At 58.7% G+C, this 20,262-nt stretch overlaps 1 long non-coding RNA gene across 2 annotated transcripts in view; it reads right to left on the bottom strand.

Annotated features, from left to right (window-relative positions):
- Positions 1 to 4,748: 4,748 nt before the first annotated feature.
- The window catches only part of LOC309619019, a 41,757-nt gene continuing 26,243 nt past the window's right edge, over positions 4,749 to 20,262 (bottom strand). The window contains exons 2-6 of one of the 2 annotated variants that reach the window (XR_014238715.1): positions 15,743 to 15,881; positions 15,073 to 15,390; positions 13,114 to 13,250; positions 7,034 to 7,184; positions 4,749 to 5,451 (exon numbers count right to left, since the gene is read on the bottom strand). This is a non-coding gene — a long non-coding RNA (uncharacterized lncRNA). Of the gene's footprint in view, positions 7,185 to 13,113; positions 13,251 to 15,072; positions 15,391 to 15,742; positions 15,882 to 20,262 lie in introns of both variants that reach the window. The other variant, XR_014238714.1, reaches the window with a different exon arrangement.

The following is a 20,262-nucleotide window of genomic DNA, read 5'->3' as shown; positions in this document are numbered from 1 at the left end:
GGCTGCGGCGGAGAGAAGGGGCATCCCAGTAGATTCCAGCCCCATGCCCCCAACCTGTCCTGCCCGACTGGTACACGGTGTCCTGGTTTTCTCCTCCTCAGAGACCAGCTCCCAGGGGACCAAAAAGCTCTCAGGAAACTTTTCCTCCCTCTCCCTCACAGTGACCGAGGAGGGCAGTGGCTCAGCTCCCCACCCTCCCCTGCCCCGTTCCCCAGAAGACAGAGGACACGGTTCCACCGTAGGAGGAAGGGGCCCCAAGACACCCACCCTGTGAGACCCCACCCAGGGTCCCCAGGGGATCCGGGATGCCCCTCAGCTGGGAGATGGTTCCAGCAAATGGTCTCAGCTGGGGAATGGACGGGAGTACCTTGGGGCAACACTGGGTCTAGGATTCTGGCAGCGTTTGGGACAAGGGGGTGTACCCAGGGCATCCTCAGCCCCAGAACACCCCCCACACACACAGAGCCCTCACCCAGCTGCTCACCAAGAGGGCCAGCGTGAGGCAAGCTGGTCATCCCCCTGGGCCCCAAGCCTCCCCCAGAGCCACTATCAGACCCATTTCACAGAGACAGCGAGTATCTTCCCCAAGGTCACCCAGCAAGAAGGTCCCGCAGAGGTGTGAGCCTAACTCCTTCGGCTGCTGGCCTTCAGGCTCTGCATCCCTCCCTCCTGACCCACCAGCTGGGCGGGGACTCAATTCCTAACCCTGAACGCACCCCACCAGCAGGCGCTATGTTCCCTGGACACACAGTCCTTGGCTGGACAACAAGGGGAACCAGCTTCCCGGGGGGGGGGGGGCGGGGGACTCTCCCTCATCCCAGTGCAGGAACTGGAGCACAGAGGGGCCCAGGGCTTCCAGTCTGTGGGCAGAGGGCTCTCAGCCCTCCCAGGGCACTGCCCAGAGCAGTGGGGGGCATCACACCTCCCTGTGGTGTGGAGGAAGGCCAAGCAGGGCCGGTAGAGGGACCTTGGACATGTTCCCTGTGAGGTCCCACTTCCTCCTCTGTAAAATATCCCCCCTCCCAGGACTGCATGAGAAGCCAGCGAGACAGAGGAGGTAGGTGCCCTGCACACAGCAGGAGTTCTGGCTACAGACGGCCCTTCCCAGCACCCTGTGAATGTGCCCAGCTTTCCCGTACCCTGAAATTCTCTCCTCCTCTCCAGGGTGGGGCCCAGGCCCTCCCAGCCCTGGGCGGAGCACACAGTAGCTGTTCAAGAAAACGTTTGCTGAGCTGGGCATTCTCAGAGCCACAGGCCAGGAGGCAAAGGGCCCCTGGTCCATTTGGAACCACTCCTTCATTTGAGGAACGTGAGGCCCAGAGAGGGGAGGCTGCTCCCAAGGCCACAAAGCCATGAGGAGCAGGGGTGGGGTGGGTAGGGGGCCCCCGCAGGCTGGGGTTCACTGGTCTGAGTGGCCACACGCTCGGAGCTGTCGGCTCCTGTAATACTTATATCTTAATATGATGACACCAGCATAAATTAACCATTGACTGAGATGTGAAAACTGGGCACCCCGCCCGTCAGGCTGCTGCCTCGATGCCCCCAAGACCCCTCCCAGCTCCAAAGCCCCGAGGGCTGCCTCCTCCCAGGAGCCTGCCCGGGTTTCTCCTTCCTCAGCAGGAGACCCTCGCAACATAAAATGGGCTCATGGCCTCCCAGGGCACGACTGAGAACCAAAGTCCCAGTGTGCCCCCTCCTCAGCCCCCCTGTTCCCAACACACCGGCCAGCCAGCCAGGCCTCAGACACCACCAGCTTGGTTCTGCTGCTGGGATCTCTCCCCAGACTGTTCTTCCTTCGGGGGCAGCTCAGGGCCCCTCTTGGAGAGGCCTGCACACAGTCTCCCATCCCCCGTTTCACTTTCTTCCCAGCTGGCCACTTGCTGCGGCATCTCATTTACTGTCTGTCTCCTCCAAGGTCTGTCAGCTGTACGAGGGCAGGGGCAACGTCCGCCCAGCATGCTCACAGCCCAGGGCCCCCAGAACAGTGGGAAGGGATTGCCTGGGGAAGACATGACAGGTGTGCAGGCCGAGGCCCTTTGTCAGGGGTGCTGTGGAGACATGATGGCAGGGAGAGGTCAAGAAAGTGACAGCCTGCGAGCTCCCGGCCCTGCGCTCCCCCGTCCCCAGGCACCTGCAGGCCCCGGGCTGACCCTACGGCATCGATCTGAGGAGAGCAGAACTTCAGGAATGGAGGGCAGCCCTGGAAACAGGACACTGAGTCCCGCCCACCCCGTCAGGAAGCAGGCATCGATCTCAGCCTGGAGCTGGCCCGCTGACGCTTCCCTCCTGCACAGGCTCTGCACGCGGCCTCCTCCCCGCGCCCCTGGAGCTGCAGCTGTCTGGAGGCCAGGGGGCAGCACCGGGGTGAAGGCCGCTCGATCCAATACCTTCTGTGCGTTGGGCGGGTGCTGTCCTGGCTGGGCCACTTTGGAGGCATCAGTGGTCCACATTCTCCCACTGTTTAAGCCCCTCTCCTGAGAACCTTACCCACACCTACCCATGCCCTCTACCATCTGCTTGCTGGAGGGATGGCTGGGACCACAGCCGGCCCAGAAGGCAGGTGACCCAGGCCTGGCTGTGAGCTTTACTGTGATTGGTTGGGGGTGTGGACATGTGATCGAAGCCAGCCAAGGAGAACCAGCCCTAAGACTTTGGCTGGATCAGCTGGGAAAGGAACTCTATGCCCAGGGGCTGCTGGGGACACCTTTGCCCCAACGTGGGCTGAGCCCACCTGAGAGGACCCCCACCCAGAGGAAAGCAGAGGTGAGGGTGCAAGAAACAGACTCCAGACATGGCCTATGGGGCCCTTTAGATCCACCCCTGAACTTCGAGTTTTGCAACGGCAATAATCCCTTTTGTAACTTGAGAGATTTTTGAGGTAGGTTCTAAGACTCCTCTCCATGCCCTCGAGGGGTTGCTGGTGGATGTAAGAAGACCAGCAAGGCCTCCACAAAGCCCCGCAAACTTCCCCAACCTCTCTTTCCTCTTCCTTGGCAGAACCGTGGGGGTAAAGGACTTGGTGCAGGTAAGGCCACCTGCTGCCCTTCCCGTTCACCTTCTCCCTTCCTCCAGAGGGACGGGGATGGCCTGCAGGCCCCAGGATGACAGGAATAAAGGGCAATAGAGGGAGAGAGGGAAGTCGCTTCAGCTCTCAGAGTTAAAAATAGCCTTCCCCAGGGAGGCCTCCCCGCTGGGATAATCCAGCCAATCACCAGCCCCTCCACCCCAGGTGGGCACTGCCCGCCTCTTCCGTGGCCTGCCCATCGAGATCGCCACGGATGGGGCCTCTGTTCCCAGGACCAGCCCCTCCCCTCTCCATCCTACAAGGGGGCAGGGCTGGAGCCGTCTACCTCAGTCTCTTCTCTGAATTGGGCCTGACTCCGATATAGATCTGTAAGGCCTGACAACGGGGAGTGAATTGGCCAAGACACCCTGTCTCCCCTTCCTCGCAGCCCCTCGCAAAGAATCAAGAGGCAGAATAGGGCCTATTACACGATCCTATTTATGTTAAGAAAAACTACAGATATATTTGCATCAGCAAAGCCAAAAACCTGGAGGTTTGGAGACTTTTCCCCTCATTCACTTCTGTGTGGAAGCAAATGTCTACACCTGCTTCCTGAGTGCTCTGGGTTCAGGCCCACCTGGTGGGTCCCTGCCCCTGTGCTCTCCCCGCTGGACACCTCAGCAGGGGCTCAACCTCCACTCCGAGTAGCGAGAGTAGTTTGCACACTTAGGACAGGTGGGCTTCAGGGCTGGTTTTGATTTGTTTTTTAACTTTGTGCAGAAAGCATTGATCACGTCAGCATTTTTTAACTCAGGTGATCTTGTAAATGTAATAAAGCGACGGGGTGGACAAAGCTCCCTGGTGTCCTGAGGTCCAGCTCCAGGGATCAGTCTGGGTGGAAGCTCCTATTTAAGGAGCACCCACAGCCTGGGCTCTTCTCAGGGATGGGGGGCGGAGTGGGGGGAAGGAGGAGACTGGGTTTCTGGGGCCTCGGCTCCTGCCTTCCCCGTCCAAGCCTCCGTTTCCTCTGCTGTAGAATGGGTACAGTGCTGCCCGAGTACGGTGCCTGGTGCTTGGGAGGCCCTTGGGGGATTCACTGGACGAGGGGACAGAGGACGCAGCTCTCCCGGGGACAGTGGCCGGACACGCCCAGCACAGTGGGGGCTCCTGCGGCCTCCCTGGCGCCCCGCCCTCCCAGGCCGGGTCCCACACCTACTCTGGGCACCCACAGCCTCCAAGCCCGCCTACCCCTCACACCGGGGGCTCCTTGAGGCCAGAGGGGGCTTCTTCCCTCCCCCAACACGTCCCACTTCCAGCTTCCGTATCTCCCTCTCCGCCGGAATCGGCATCACCTCCAGCCTGGGTCACCTCCCTGCCTCAGCCCAGGCCCTGACGTTTCAACCACGATCTGGCCACAGCTGGCCAAGTTAAGAAGACACATCCCTTGATGCTGGGAATTCATCCCACCGACGCGCTTGCACACGGGTACCGAGACGTACCTCAGAAGTTCCCGCTTGTAGTAGCAGCACTCTGCACTGCTCCCTGGAGAGGTGAGGACACCATGGCACCGGTGCGGCGGGCACACAGCTGTGGGGAGTGACGACTGGGCTCCATGAGGACAGAGGTCTGGTCTGTCGGCCACAAGACAGCACTTAGTAGCTGCTCAATAAATATTTGTTAAATGGATCTAACGAGGCAAATTCTTTAAGATATAGTGAAAAAGCACAATGCGGAAGAGAGGGGATTGAATGCCATCATTGGGATTTTATTTAAGCAGGATATGTACACACACACACACACCCCCTAGGGTGTTGGATAGAATCTTCTGGAAAGACACCAGAAACTGGCTCCCAAGAAGAGAATTGGGAGGTTAGGGGACAGGAGGGAGGCGAACTGCTCTCTGTGAGTTCGTTGTGCCTTTACACCACCTTCAAGGGTTCCGTGCGCCTCCCCGCCACATTAATTCAGTTAAAAAATAGCCCAGAGCTGAGGGGAGAGGGAGACTCCCCACGCTGGGGCTCTCAGCTGCCCAGGAGGCTGGTCCAGAAAGCTGTCCTGAACCCGCCCCCTCACTCCTTCCCATGACCGGCTTCTTCTGCTCCAGACTCCCTGAGGAGCTGCCCGACCCCATCCTGTCTGTGGGATTAATAAGCACTCTGTGATGACCTGAATCTCACAGGAGCTCCTCGGGGACAGCCTCGCCTAGTGCCAGGGGCCAGGAGGACCTGCTGGTCTGAGGGACGTGCACGGTCCCCCGGTGGTCTATAGGGTCCTGACACACCTTTGCCCCCCTGTTCCCTTGGCCCGGGGCGCCACCCCTACTGGCATCTTGGCAGTAGGTTCAGTGCAGGTCTCTGTTCAGAGCTGGAGGAATCCCTCCCAGCAGGCCGGCCCATCCACAGCACGGGGACAATCGTATCGCCTCCGTCTGAAGTCCATTAGCCTGCCTAGGGATGGGGAGGACAAACACAGAATCAGCTGCATATCCACGGAGCCCAGCCCAGCCCCAGGGAATGGCCCTCTGAACACAGCAGATTCAGTAACGACCACAGGTCCCGGGGTCAGACAGGCTTGGGATAAAATCCTGACACCATCACTTACAAGCTGTGTGACCTTGGGCGAGTCACTTAACTTCTCTGTGCCTCAGTTTCTTCCTCTGCACAATGGGGACTATACTAGTGCCTGCCCTGCAGGGCTGTGGTGAGGATAAGATGCAGGAAAGCACTCACCCAGTGTCTGGCACAGTGCAAAGCCCCCATAAAGACCAGTGGTCATCAATTGTCGCCGCCCATCACTGACTGCGGCATTACTGGTGGTGCTGCTCTTCCCGGCAGGGAGGGCGGGAGCAGGCGAAATGTCAGGGATGGAACTCGGGGCCCGTGTGTTTGAATGGGAAGAGTATCACTATTTTTGCCAGGCACAGCTGAAATTTACCATTCCCTTCAACTGTAAATTGAGGCAGCAAACGCTGGTAGCAGCAGCAGCGCCTAGGACTTCATCACCAAGAAAAGTCACAGATGCGTTCATATCCCACTCTTGGTGTTACAGACCTCTGCAAATGTCATTTACATTCATCTCTGGCCCCAAATTATGGTTGGGATTAAATCTGCCACTCAACATTATCATCGATGCGTTCACGAAAAAGCACACATCGTACCATATCACATATGTGCTTTTTAGCCACTGTGACAACTGGCTCCTTTGGAATCCTGGGTGTTATTTGATGCATTTAAGGCCAAGATTCTGAGGAGGGGGCCGAGGCACAGGAATGGGCCAGAAGCCCCCAGAGGGACGGCACCACGATGGTGCTGGGCCCACCGACCACACTCCTGCCGAGACTGCACAACTCCAGTCCTAGGCCTGTGGCCATGTGCCTCAGAGCCCCAAGCTCACCCTTCCTTGATCTGGGCCTTGCACACCTATCTGCACAAGCTCCAGTGTCCCTACGCCCCTGCAGGGGGTCAGACCAAGAAGGGGATGTCTGAGCCCTGGGGCTGGGGGCCGGGCGGGGGTGTTGTCACTGGGGGTGCCTAAGAGGCCTCACACATTCACTCCTGGCCTCGCCATTTCCGAGGCCGCCAGGGAGCCCTCCTCCCCAGCTGCGGGTCTCAGTCCCTCCCCGGCATCTGGGCCGAGGCTCCTGATGCCTCTGGCTACTCCAGAAGCGCCTGGAAAGCCAGCATCTCCAGCACCGGAAACTGGCTCTCAGAAGACGAGGCAGGGAGAGTGACGAGAGGGTCTGGGCGGGGGAGCCCCTCCCAATCCGGAGGCCGGGAAGATGCAGGAGCCGTCCACAATAAGGGGCTCTGGAAGGGAGCAGGTGGACTGTGGGGAGAAAGCAGCCCTCTCCTCGAATTCCCAACGCAGGCGGCTCAGCTGAACATGGAGACCCAAAACCCCTGCCTCTTGGGGACGCCCCGAGACCTCAGGGTGTTTCAGCTCATCCCTGGGTCCCATACACTGAATTCTCCAGGCAGCCTCTCCACCCACATCTCCATTCTCCCACTTGGAGCATCTTGGCCATCTTACGCTGAGGGAAACCGAGGCACAGAGATGTGAAGTCCAACGTCACACAGCCACGAAGTAGCTGACTCCAGACTCAATGCTCAGAACAGCCGCACTGCTCGCTTCCCCGAGGAATGAAGTTTCAGGGTCCGAGTTCCCCCCAGTCCTCGGGTGCCTAAAGGTCCAGCATTACAGTATGAACGGGAGCGGGGAGGGCATTGGGGGCAGAGAGAACAGTAAGGACAAAGGGTTGGTGGTGGGGCCAGGCAGTGTGTGTGGAATCAGGGTCTCTTGGAGGCCAAAGCTCAGCCTCTTTCTGCTGAGTTCTTTCTGCAGAAGAGCGAGCAAGCTTTCCTGCGACCCTAGCAGCTCAAAGCCGGACACGGCTGCCGCGAGGGGTAGTGAGTGCCGTTATTACAAGAGGTGTGCAAGTAGCCAGGACCCTTCTGTCCTTGCGCAGCAGACTTCAGACGTCTGGGCGGGGACTCTGGTCAACTTGTCTCGTGTGTGTGTGTGTGTGTCTGTGTGTCTCTGTGTGTGTGTGTGTCTGTGTGTGTGTGTCTGTGTGTGTGTGTGTCTGTGTGTGTGTGTGTGTGTGTGTGTGTGTGTAGCGGGATGTGGGGCGTGCAGAGATTGAGCCTGCCCATGCATGGCCACGAGGTCAGTGCCCAGAGCCGGGGCACCATTGTCCTGGGATCCCTCCTGGGCCTTCAGTCGAGCCAGGGCTTAGGCACAAAATGGGAGCACTGAGGGAAGCAAGATGCGGAATTCAGGGCTTTGTGTCAGCACATAGCTCACGCTGGCCGAAGCAGGCACTGCCCCCCACCCGGGCCCCCCAGCCTGGCTGGGGCCCCTTTCAGCCTTGCCAGTCTCAGGGGCTCTGAAGGTTGGGCACACCCCTACCCCCAGCATCATCTGAGGAGGGCAGAGGGAGACTGAGAAAGGATTTCTGTCGTTTTGCTTTAGAAACCGTTTCGGTTTATGCCTGGCTGTGACAGGCACATCCTTAGGGGTTTCTGTCTCGGGAAAAACCTGGACCACAAACCATTTCCAAATGGAAAAGATAGAGTTCCTGAAGGGGACACTGGGTTACGTGGGTTAGGCGTGGAGCTTGGCAGCCACTTCCAGGCACCTGCCCTCCTGCCCATCTGCAGTCTCCTCCTTGCAGGCTTGGGGTCTCAGGTGAGGGGCTGATGTAGGCGCTGTCTCCACCTGGTTCCCGGGGCTCGCGGGCTCTTAACGCCAGCCCTCGCCTGAGCCCTGGTCAGGGGCAGCCTCCAGCTTCCTGCGGCCTCCACAGGGGTCACCGGGGGTGAGAGGATGGGGTGAGAGCCGGGAGGGCAGGGCTGAGCCTCTGAAAGGCCCCGGAGAGGGGCTCTTCTGCTGGGGAGAAATGGCCCTTTCCTCACACATCACAGACTTGGCAGCCTGTGAAACCCTCTGTTCAAAACCCTCCCACGTCTCCCATCTCAGCCACAGCCTCAAGACCTCCACTACCTCTCGGATCTTATTTCCTATCCCCTCCTCTCACACCTCCTTGCTATTCCTAGAACACACCAGGTCCTGCCCACCCCAGGCCTTTGCACTTGCTGCTTCCTTCACCAGAATGCTCTTCCCCCACATCTCCGCATGGCTCACTTTTTCACCAGCCTCAGGTCTCTGTTCACGTGTCTCTTCTCAGGGATATGCCTTTCTGGATGTTTACTTAAAACTGTACCCCTCCCAGCTCCATCCACCCCTTTTCCTTTTCCTTTTCTCTATACCACTAAACCCCACATGATATGGTATGTAATTTACTTATTTGTTATGTTATCTCGCCCCAAAGGCAAGAACGTTTGTCTGTTCTATCCACTGCTGCATTCCCAGCACCTAGAGTTACCTGGGGAAATAAAGCTTTGTTCAACGAATAGAATCTTCTTAATAAAGCTGCAAAGTAGGCATCCACACCCCTGTTTTAAAGAGAAGGAAACAGGCTCAGGGAGAAGTGACTGGGCCAGAGGTCCCGGCAAGGACACGGCAGAACTGGTTGGAATCATCGTCAGTGGAAGCTGAGCACCGACTGCGTACCACACGCTTCACGTTCATCGGCTCACAGTACGTTCCCAACGTCCCAGGGAGCAAGCTGGGCAGTAGGATGTCTGTTGTACCCACTGGGCACTGGGGCTCGGGGCTCCGAGGCTGTGGGGCTGCCTGAAGCACAGGCCCTGGGGTGGCGGGGCCGGATGGAACAGGCTCCCTTTGTCTGCCGCGAACCACGCCTGTTGCCCCCCCACCCACACCCCCTTTCCTGTAGGCAGGGCGCTGGGTGACAACCTGGCTGCGGGTGGGCTGCTCTCACTACCTCACTCCTTTGGGGCCAAACGACGCTGTAAACATCAGACTGGAGCCAACAGGTCTTCACAGAGACTTCCCCCCCCAGAGGCCAGCTGGAGGGAGCTTCAGAGATGCCCAGATGGGCTGCCTGTCCCCAGAGGGTGCCCGCTTGTGTGGTGGTGACCCCGTCAAGAGCAAGGCGGCCCTTAAGGCTAAGCTAACCTGGGTACCAATCTGGCCTCAACTTCTCAGCTGTGAGGCCTTAGTAAGTCATTTCACATCTCTGAGGCTCGGTTATTTTCGTCTGTAACATGGGGACATAAATGCCTCCCTCACAAGGTTGTAATGGGAATTAAATGAGACTGATTGTGTGAAATGCAGGCAGGGCACACAGGAAGCACTCGGTACATGACAGCTGCTTCTCATCTTCATCATACGCATCCTTCTCCTAGCCATCTGTTCACCCACCCAACCACTCATCGATCGACCCATCCATCCATTCATTTGCCCGTCCATCCATCAACTCATTTGTCCATCTATCCATCCATCCGTCTATCCAGCCACCTATTGATCCATTCATCTATCCATTTACCCATCCATCTGTCCATCCATCTGCCCCCTCATTCACCTACCTTTCCATCGGTTTCCTTTCTTCATCATTTAGAGCATCAGTTTTTTCACTCATCTCTCACCTCCATCTGACCTCAACCTTCCCAGTACAAACCCTTTCTCTGCCACTCACTGCTGACATAGTCAGACCCACACTTCAAACTTACCTGAGTCTCCACCTTCTGGACCCAGTGGAGGCCTTGGGGCTGACACGGTGGAAGAGGGCAGAGGGGGAGGGAAGGCCACTGCCCACCCTCAGCCCTTCACACTCTTCTCCAGCTAAGCCCAGACTGGCAACTAGAGCAGGCAGGGTGCCCTGGAGGCAATCAGTCAATCAATCAATCAACCATCCATTCATTCAAGTCACAGTTGTTGGGCACCCACGGTGTGTCAGGCACTGTGTCACCTGCTGGGGACAGAGCAATAACAAAACAAACAGAACCCCTGTCCTTGAGCAGCTGGGGCTCTAGTGCAGGAGACAGGGAATAAACAAGCTGCGTGAGGACTTAGAATGTCAAGCGTTATGGAGAAAAAGAGAGCAGGGCCGGGGGTGCAATTTTAGGTTGGGCCACAAAAGTTTCACTGAGAAGGAGGTGAGGGAGGAGCCGTGAGGATAACCGGAGAGAGAGCAGCATGTTCAAAGGCCCTGAGGTGCGACCCGCCAGGCGAGCTCCAGAAGCCCAGGGGCTGAGCAGAGGGGCCGAGAGGGGCGGGGGCTCGGGAGGGGCTCCTCTGGACCCTTGAGAAACCTCTGCCTTTGTCTCTGAGGAAGGCGGAGCTATGGGAAGGTCTTGAGCTGAGGGGTGACCTGAGCTGACTTAGGTTCCAAGAGGGCGGCAGGAGAAGCCTCTGGAGCAAACAAGTGAGCCTGACGGGCAAGGCCCCTTGGCTCCTCCCCCAGGACACTCACGGGGGCTGGTGGCTGTGACTGTGGATTGTCATCCACAGTTCCTGGAAGGTGCTGGAGAATCTGCCTCTCCCCATTCCCCCCCACCCAGCTGCAGGGCCCTAAGGGCAGAGCCTGTGTCTGTCCAGTTGTCCCCAACACTCAGCAAGCTGTCTGGTGCAGAGTAGGAGCTGGGGAACGTTTACTGAAATAAAGAAGGGAGGGAAGAAGGGGTGATGTGAACAAGACAAGAAAGGAAGGAAGGAAGGAGGGCGGGAGGGAGGGAGGGAGGGAAGGAAGGAGGGAAGGAAGGAAGGAGAGAAGGAAGGGGGAAGGGAGGGAAGGAAGGAGGGAGGGAGGAGGGAAGGAAGGAAGGAGGGAAGGAAGGAAGGGGGAAGGGAGGGAGGGAGGGAAGGAAGGAGGGAGGGAAGGAAGGAAGGAAGGAAGGGGGAAGGGAGGGAGGGAGGGAAGGAAGGAGAGAAGGAAGGACGGAGGGAGGGAAGGAAGGAAGGAAGGGGGAAGGGAGGGAGGGAGGGAAGGAGGGAAGGAAGGAAGGAGGGAGGGAGGGAGGGAAGGAAGGAAGGAGGGAAGGAAGGAAGGAAGGAAGGAGGGAGGGAAGGAGGGAAGGAGGGAAGGAAGGAGGGAGGGAGGGAGGGAAGGAGGGAAGGAAGGAGGGAGGGAAGGAGGGAAGGGAGAGCATAAAGGTCTCTGCTCTTCCTCTTTGCCCTCCTCCTCTTCCCTGACAGCGGAGGTCCCCACTGCTCACCTGTAACATGGCACAATGCCCCCACCCGGGGCTGCAGGTCTCAGGGCCCCCGGCAGCCTCACGCTGCAGCCGTTAGCTTGCATGGGCCCCTGGGGGCGTGTGCTTTCCTCCAGCAGCACCCTACTCCCGCCCCTTTCCTGCTGCTCCAGCAGCTGCACCCAGGCTGCGGATCGTGGACCAGGGAAGGATATGAGGAAGGACTCCAAGGAGCCCCCAGCCCTGCCTCTGAGGCACAGGGCTGTTCACACATTCTGCCCCCAGACCGTTACAGCTACCGTCAGAAGCACTGAGCCTCTTGAATAGAGCTCAGCGGTCCCTGGAGGCCTCATCTTGGCCCCAGGACTAAGGAGACAATCGGTGTTCCCATTTCACAGATGGAGAAGTAGAGGTCCCTGGGGCTAGCTCCTGAGAGCCCCCAGCAATGATTCTCCATCAGGTTCCCATTTCCCAGCCACTGTTCCATTCCCAGACATATTTGCGAAGGCAAAATCATGTTTTAAAAACTTGGTTTGAAATTTAAAATTTAATTGTAAAATGGGAACCATAATGTTCAGCTTTGCCTCACTCATCCTGACCACCTGCCAAGGGCCAGGCTCCGTTGGGGGCAGAGCCCCTGAGGGTGCCTGAGCTCTGGCCAACCGCTGTGGAAACCTTCTCGGGGCCTGTGGGTTGGAGATCCTGTCTTTCCCAGCACAGGCACTTCAGTATTCCGAATTTTCAGTCCAACCCCCGCCCCAGTTGAATAGATGAGGTGAGTGAGGCCCTGGCAGGGGCTGATTTACCCAAGGACACACCAGGGACTCCTGCCAGCAGGTGAAATACACAAGACGGTTTACTGAGGAGAAAAGTTGAACCAAGCCAGGAAGGAAGACGTCAAGTTCTCCAGCTACGAACAAAAGGCAGGTGGAGGTCCAGGCAGCAGGAACCCCCCAGGCCTGGTTAAGCATCAGAGTGGCTCAGAGCAGGGAGTGGGCAGGGCCCGAGCGAGGCTGTGAGGACCACCCAGGCCGGTGCAGCCGCGACCTTATCGGGAGGGCGCTGGGGGGCCATGGAAGGTGTTAAGCTGGTAGTGACCCAGACAGAGATAAACGGGAGTCTGTCCTCCCCAGGGTGCCCCCCTTTCCACCCAGCGCCGTCAAGGAGAGAGGGGTCTGGAATCCTCACCAAAGTGTCCCCCGTGACGCCTGAAATTCCTGCATCAGAGGCTCATGAGGGAGTGAACTGTGGGGCAGGAAGACCCTCCTGGCTTCGCAACCAGAAGGAAGGACCTCCATCCCTCCCGCCCCAAACACCAGCGTGCCCCCCCCCCCCCACACACACACACACATCAGCTTTGCCACCGTCCGGGGCTCTCTGCTCGCACCGGCGGGCTCGGTGTGAAATAATTGAGCACTTGTAACAGTTTTTCTCCTCGAGCATCCCAATTAGACACCGCGTGACGTTCCTCCTCCCTTCAAGACCGTCTTGCCGCCCCCCGCAACCCCGCAGGCAGGGCAGGCACGCGGCCACCCTCCCACCGAGCCCACTCACGCTGCTCCGCCGCCCGTCCCCTGAGGTCGGCCGGGCAGGCGGAGGCCGGATCCGGACCCTCGCTGAGCCTCGGCTCCTTCCTCCACGAAGCCGGCAGGAGAGCGGCCCGCACCTCGCCAGGACCTCACGAGGAGCCACTGAAGGAATATTAACGAAGCGCTCAGCGCGGGCAGCCTGGGCCACTGGCCGCCCTCCCACGAGGGACACTGGTCACGGGCCGCCCCCCCGCCGTGAGGGACACGGGTCCACGGGCCGCCCCCCCATCCCCCGCCGTGAAGGGACGCTGGTCGGGGTGGGTCCAGGGGGCGGAGGCCACAAGGCAAGGGACCAGGTCCCCCTGAGCTTCCTGCCAGCGTCTAAGGCCAAGATGCTGCGGGGCTTCCCATTCTAGCCCTAAGTGGGAGAGTCTAATTCTAAGATTCCTGAGGCTTCTAATTCCTGACGACTGGGAGCCCAAGCAAGTCCAAGCAATCCCCACCCTCCGCTCTCCCTGCTGGCTGGAGCCCGTGAGGCTCACCAAGACACAGGCAGAAGCCACCCCCCAGCCTCCCTGCAGGCCCCCTTCCAGCCACGTACAGCCAGACGGGTCCCAGGAAACCTGAGCTGGAGCGTGTCCCCCGTGCTCTGAGCTGGCCAGCAGCTGTCCTGTGCGTAACAGGAAGCCAGACTCCTGGGTCCCCTCAGTCCTCCCCGTGCCCTCTCCCACCTCTCTCTCTCCCTCTCACTGGCTTCCTTGTTTCCGTCCCCACCTCAGGACCTTTGCACGTGCTGTTGCTGCTGCCTGTAGCACTCTTCCCCTAGCTCTCCGCTCACCAGGCTCCGCACCACCCAGGCCTCAGCTCCAAGATGTCCTTCTCAAGAGCCTCCCCACAAGTCCTCAGACCACAGAAGACACCCGTTTTTGTCTCACGTGAAACCACGTTTTATATTCTGCATGGCACTTTCCTCTCAAAAATTGTCCCATTTGTTGCTTCACATGTTCATTTTTCATCCCCCAGGCCCAGAATATTTGTCTCTTTCACAGGCCCTGTGCTCAGGGCCTGACATACAGTGGGTGCTCAATAAATATGTGTTGGTGAATGAATGAATTCTGTAATTAGGGGGGGCCTAAGTCTTGTCCTCACATGCAGGGTGCGATAGAACTTTGTTGGCTGTTAGCTCAATGGGCGTTTGTTGACTGACTGCCTGACCTGGCACAGCTGCTCCTGAATAAAAGGCACTTCACATACGCTGGAGGGGAGAAAGCAGAGAACAGCGTACAACTCCTACTTGGCAAAGGGACAGAGGGGACTTTGTGCTGGGTCGCTGGCCCCACGACCCACACCTCTCTACCTGCCATCACCACCTGCTCCGTGGGTCCAGCCACCGGCTCACACCTGCCAGGCTCTCGCTTGCCTTTGTCCTCCACAGCCCTGTACAGGCCGACCGGTCCTTGACCAGAGGTGCGGGCCTCTGAGGCCTGCAGGCCCCTCTGGTGTCAGGGGCCAGAAGCCCTGCCAGGAAGTGCAGGTCCTAAGGCTGGAGTGAGGGTTGGGATGGGGCTAATGGCCAAGCAACTGCGACCTGGTGGCCGCTGCTTCCCCTGGGGCTGTTAAGAGTGTTAATGGGGCTGAGATGCCCCCTCCAGAAGCAGGCCTTCCCCTCCTGGGCTGTTAAGTGGATAAGTGGCAGGGAGGGAAGGGAAGAGCAAGCCCCCCCTCCTCCACCACCCTGGTACTCAGGCGGCCTAGGGAGTCTAGAAACCAGCTTAGAATGTGCGGGGACGACACTGCCCTTCTCCCCCTCATTACAAGTGAGAAACCCGAGGCCCAGTGCACGAACCTGTTTCCATTCATCCCCTCCCCTCCAGCCCCTGTGATCATGGCTCACGCCTCCTCTCTGGGCTGCAGGAGACCAGCCACAGACCCTCAGGAACAGCTTCCAACCCAGGCCAGAGGGGGACATCTGAGGACAGCTTACCCGTTGGGCACAGTAGCTGCGGTGCCTCGGGCCCCCAAGCTTCTAGGATCAACGGTGGGAGCAGTGAGAGAAGAGAAGAGGTAACTTGGCAGGGCCTTGAAGCCCAGCTAAGCTTGAAGTCTGGGTTGGATCTGTCGGCAGTAGGAGGTGAACAGGGGGTTTGTGCTGGGAAGGTTGGGGTCGGATGCTGGAAAAATCTCTAGAGACAAGAGAGGAATGTAGAGACTGACACAGTAAATGATGGAGAGATAAAACAGATGGACATGTGGACGGATGAGCGAACAGATAGGTGAGTGTATGTAAGGGAAGGATGGACAACTGGATGGGGTGAGCAGGTGGGTCAAGAGGGAGGGAGGGAGGGAGGGAGGGATGAACAGGTGAGTAGACAATGAACAGATTAATATTCATCTTTATACCCATTCAGTCATAGAATGTAATTTTCATTGTTTTTCATGGAGGACGGGGCTCATGAAGGCAAAAGTGCCTGGGGTGCTTAAAAGTCATAATGGGGCCCCAGAGGAAGGCCTGATGACTCACTGGGGGCCCTGTTTTCTTCCCCACCTCCCTCCAGCCTGGCTCAGCCTTCAGGTCTCCATTCCCCCGCCTCCAGGGCCATGCTCAGGTGGTTTCTTCTGCAGGGGACACCCTTTCCAGAACCTGTACCACTCACCCTCTCCTCCTCCAGGAAGTCCTTCAGGGTTGGCTCAGCACCTCATCTGGGCTCCCACAGACCCTTGGTCTTGTGTTTGAAACAGTCTCCACCCAGACGTGAGCCCTGGGCGCCGTGATCTCTCCTCAGGGCCAGAGGCCTGAGGACAGGAAATAGCCCCTGTTACCCCAACATTTCCCAGACACTGGTCATGTGCCCAGTTGCCATGCAAAGAGGAGGTTAGCGGACAAGTGTGGCCCAGGGAGGCCACGAGGCAGCCACTGGCCACATCCAGTCAAGCGACGGTGGCAGGAGGATTGGAATTTAGCAGGTGGAACTGCGGGGTTTCCTGAGGGGCGGGGCATGGGGCGAGCGGAAGCAAGCGGTGAAATCCCACCTCAGGGCCTTTGCACCTGCTGTTCCCGCTGCCAGGAATGCTCTTCCCCAGATGGATTCTCCTTCAGTCCTTCGCCTGTTAGTCTTTGCTCGGCTGTGACCTGCTCAGGGAGGCCTTCCCAGACTGCTTGATTTTAACCTGCAGTCCCTCCACCCCAGCAGTATGGGCCCCTCTCTCCTGCCTTTTTCTTTCCAAGGCACTGTCTCCTCCTGGTATTTATTAATCCCCAACTTGAATGTCAACTCCATGAGGGCGGGGCTGCTGTTCTGTCACCACTTGGTCCCTAGCCCCTTGCACAGGGACTGGCACACCATAGATGCCCAGTAAGTGTCACAGACTCAGGAAGACAGACAGGGAATGGGTTTGGGGGGCAGAAGTCAGTGAGCACAGAACTGACAATCATTCATTCATCCAATTCCTTCATTCGACAGCGTTTATCCAGCGCCTACCATGTGCCAGGCACTGCTCTGGGCATGGAGGGGTGAGCACATCGGACAAAGTCCCTGTCGTCCTGGAAGCAACACTCCCCAGGGAAGACGAGACATAAACATGCCAGTGTGGCCATGAAAAATGGGACGGCTTAGGCGTGCTCAGGGCCGGGAAGGAAAGAAGCAGAACACGGGGTGCTGGCTGATGCCCCAGGCCTGGCACACCGGGGTCGGTGCAGGGTGGACCCCGCCTGTCCTCTGCCTGGGCTCGCTCAGGAGCTGGCGTACGTGTGGTGACAAGACCCTCACGAGCCAGCCCCAAGCCCTCTGGCCACCTCGCTGCCACCCCTCATCTGCTATCCACTTGGCTCCAGCCTTACTGGCCTCCTGAGTTGCCCAGATGAGACATAGCCCTTGAGCCGAGGTACTTCAGGGGCTGTCTCGGCCCTGGACCTCACTGGGGGAGCGCTCCCGACGTTCCCCCAGCCATGTGGGAATGTGGTGCGCCCACGGCTGGAGTGCAGTAACTGCCCCGGCCACCCTGGGAGCCGGGGGACCCGCTGTGGGAAGCCTGTGGCCCCAGCAACGCAGCCAGCTCCGTGGCTCCTGCCGCTCCGCCCGCTCACGGCATCTCCAAGCGGCAGCAAGTGCACGTACATTTGTCTCTGCTTCTTCCGGCCCCTCAGCCCCAGGCCGGGAGGGCCGGGTGCCCTGCTCTGGCGGTGGCTCAGGCTCATCCCTGAGATCTCCGGGGTTGCTGTGAGGATCGACCAAGGTTCAGGCAGCCGTGTGGCCTCAACACCATGGGCACAGAGTAAGAACAGATTGCATGTGCTCTCTCCCCTCCCTGCCAGCGCCATGCTGTGTGACCTTGGGTGGATTTCCTCCCTCTCTGAGCCTGGAGCTAGTTGGTCCTTAGAGGGAGCTCGGCCAGGATCCCTGAGATTCTAGGATTTCACCAATTGTGGCGAGCAGATGGGGTGGGACGTTGTGCGGCCCCCAGCAGTGCCCCAGAGCTGCCCCTCTCCGTGGCCTCAGTGGCCAGCCGGCACAGGGCTAGCACAGAGGAGAACTTTGGGGGCGTTTATGGAACGAATGAGGGAGCAGCCCTGGAGCGGGACCCTCCCAGAGGGAGCTTGCTGGGCACACAGAGCCTGGGAAAAGCGGTGACGGCTGGGGACAGCGCCAGCTTCGTCTCTCGCTCTTGATGCCCCGTGTGATCTGTGGCTGTCGCACAGCACCTGAGGTCCCCCAGTTCCCCCGTCAAATGGGAAGAGTGAGCCCCATCTGCCTCGGGGGCTGTGCGGGGAGATGAGGGCCCTGGTCCTTGGCTGCACTAGTGGACGCCTCACGCCTCTCTGAACCTCAGTTTACCCAAGTGCTAGGCGGGAGTGGACCCACGCTTCTGGCCTGTCACCTCGAGCCAGGACGAGTGCCCCTACCCCAGGCAGGGAGAGGGGACTCGATGACGGGGAAGGCGAGGCCAAGGCCAAGCCCAAAATAGCCTGAGGTGGCAGGATGATGGAGGTGGCGGGGCTGGGCGGCTTGGCGGTGATGGATGGCTCTGCACCGGCGTGAATAAAACATCTGCCTTCCTCCGCCCTGGGCCCAGTGTTTGCGAAGGCCTCGTAGGCTAGGGTCGCCCCGCCCGCTCTTCCTGGGTCCTCCCTTCTCCCTCTCCTGTTTGACTCGCCAGCGCCCAGAGGACACGCGTCCACACCGAGGCTGTCACAGGGCTGTCCTTGTCCCCTGCTGCCCAGCTGACAGCCTCACTGCCCCCTAAACCCACCCTCCCATTCACACCTCGCTGCCTTGCCCGCAGTGATTCACCTGTTGGGAGGCCCCGCCTCTGTTTCACCTGGGGCAATAACCCCCCATCTCAAGGGCCCGATGAAGTCAGTCTTTCAGGAAGATTTGCCTGCCCCTGACACAGAGGGCCACCCCGTGTGACAGCTGGCTGCCTCGCCCAGGGGTCCCTCCCTCCACCCCCTTCCACTCTGGCAGCTCTAAGAGGTGCAAGCCAAATGCAGTCTACCTGGAGGTGCCATTTTCACCAGCAGATTTCCGAAGACCTCAGCAGGGCACGGGGAAGTGGGCACCACGCTCACCGCTGGTCAAACGGCCGCCACAGAGGGCCATTTAGGCAAGCTCACCAGAAACCACCGACCCACTGAAGACTTCAGCTCATGAATTTCCTTGCACATGTGCGAAACACCTGAGCAAAGATGCTTGCTGCAGCGTGTTTGCAAGAACAGAAGGTTGGACAGCCAGGATCCACTGCAGGGCACTGATGGGACAAACACTGGTGCCCTCAGACACAGAATGTTACAGAGCCGATCGCCCGGGACAGGAGACGCTTCCAGAGGTAACAAGTGAAGAAAAATATAAGGCGCGGAACAGCATTCACACACGCTATTTTTCTGTTCAAGATAAGAACCACAAAAAAGATTTTGTATCAGTGCTGCGTGTGTATGGGAGCCTCCGGAAGTACACACGAGAAACCCAGTGGCTGCTTCTAGAAGGGAGAAGTGGGGGGCTGCAGGAGGCATCCACGCTGTTCCCGCAGACTCCGTCCCCATGTGTCCATTGCAAACTCGGTGTAAAAATGAAACCTGCTGACCCACTGACCCAGGGATTTTACAACAGTGCACAAACCCTCTAGAAATAATTAAGACACGTGGAGTTGTAAACTCGGGGTTTGTTTTAATGGCTAAGAGGTGGAAAGGGCCCGACGTCCAGAAGGAGGGGACAGTGTCTGGCATGTGTGCGGCAGGGCTGTGGCAGCCTTGACCGCCATCCGCACAGAAGGACCCAGCGGCGTAGACGGCGCCCCGCACAGGCAGTGAGCAGGAAGGCAGACTGCAGGTACCACAGAAGGAGGAGAGTAAGATGTGCTCAGGTGCAGAGAGAAGTGTCTGGAGGGCAAGCTTAGCCCTGGGCCCAGATCTTTGGTATCTTCCCTTTGTTTTCTCTGTGTCTTTGAGAACGTGTATGGCTGGTGGGGGTAAAAGGACCTACACCAGCGAGGGGCGTGGACACATATACACGACCAAACGTAAAACAGAGAGCTAGCGGGAAGCAGCCGCGCAGCACGGGGAGAGCAGCTCGGTGCTTTGTGACCGTCTGGAGGGGTGGGGTAGGGAGGGTGGGAGGGAGACGCAAGAGGGAGGGGATATGGGGATATATGTATATGTACAGCTGATTCACTTAGTTATACAGCAGAAACTAACACAACAACGTAAAGCAATTGTACTCCAATAAAGATGTTAAAAAAAAAAGGCCCGGGGCTTCCCTGGTGGCGCAGTGGTTGAGAGTCCGCCTGCCGATGCAGGGGACACAGGTTCGAGCCCTGGTCTGGGAGGATCCCACATGCCGCGGAGCAACTGGGCCCGTGAGCCACAACTACTGAGCCTGCGTGTCTGGGGCCTGTGCACCGCAACGAGAGAGGCCGCGATAGTGAGAGGCCCGCGCACCGCGATGAAGAGTGGCCCCCACTTGCCACAACTAGAGAAAGCCCTCGCACAGAAGCGAGGACCCAACACAGCCAAAAATAAATTAATTAATTAATTAATTTAAAAAAAAAAGGCCCTACCGCAGGCTCACGGCCCCCCAGGCTGAGCCGGGCCCCCACGGCACCCCCGAGCTTACCCTAGCACAGCCTGGGCTTCGTGGGCAGGGGCCACCAGCAGCGTCACGTGCTGTCCTGTGCGTGACCC

This window comes from Balaenoptera borealis (assembly GCF_965194805.1).
Source record: "Balaenoptera borealis genome assembly, chromosome: 20".
Taxonomy (NCBI): domain Eukaryota; kingdom Metazoa; phylum Chordata; class Mammalia; order Artiodactyla; family Balaenopteridae; genus Balaenoptera; species Balaenoptera borealis.
This window is presented reverse-complemented; position numbering and strand designations above follow the sequence as displayed.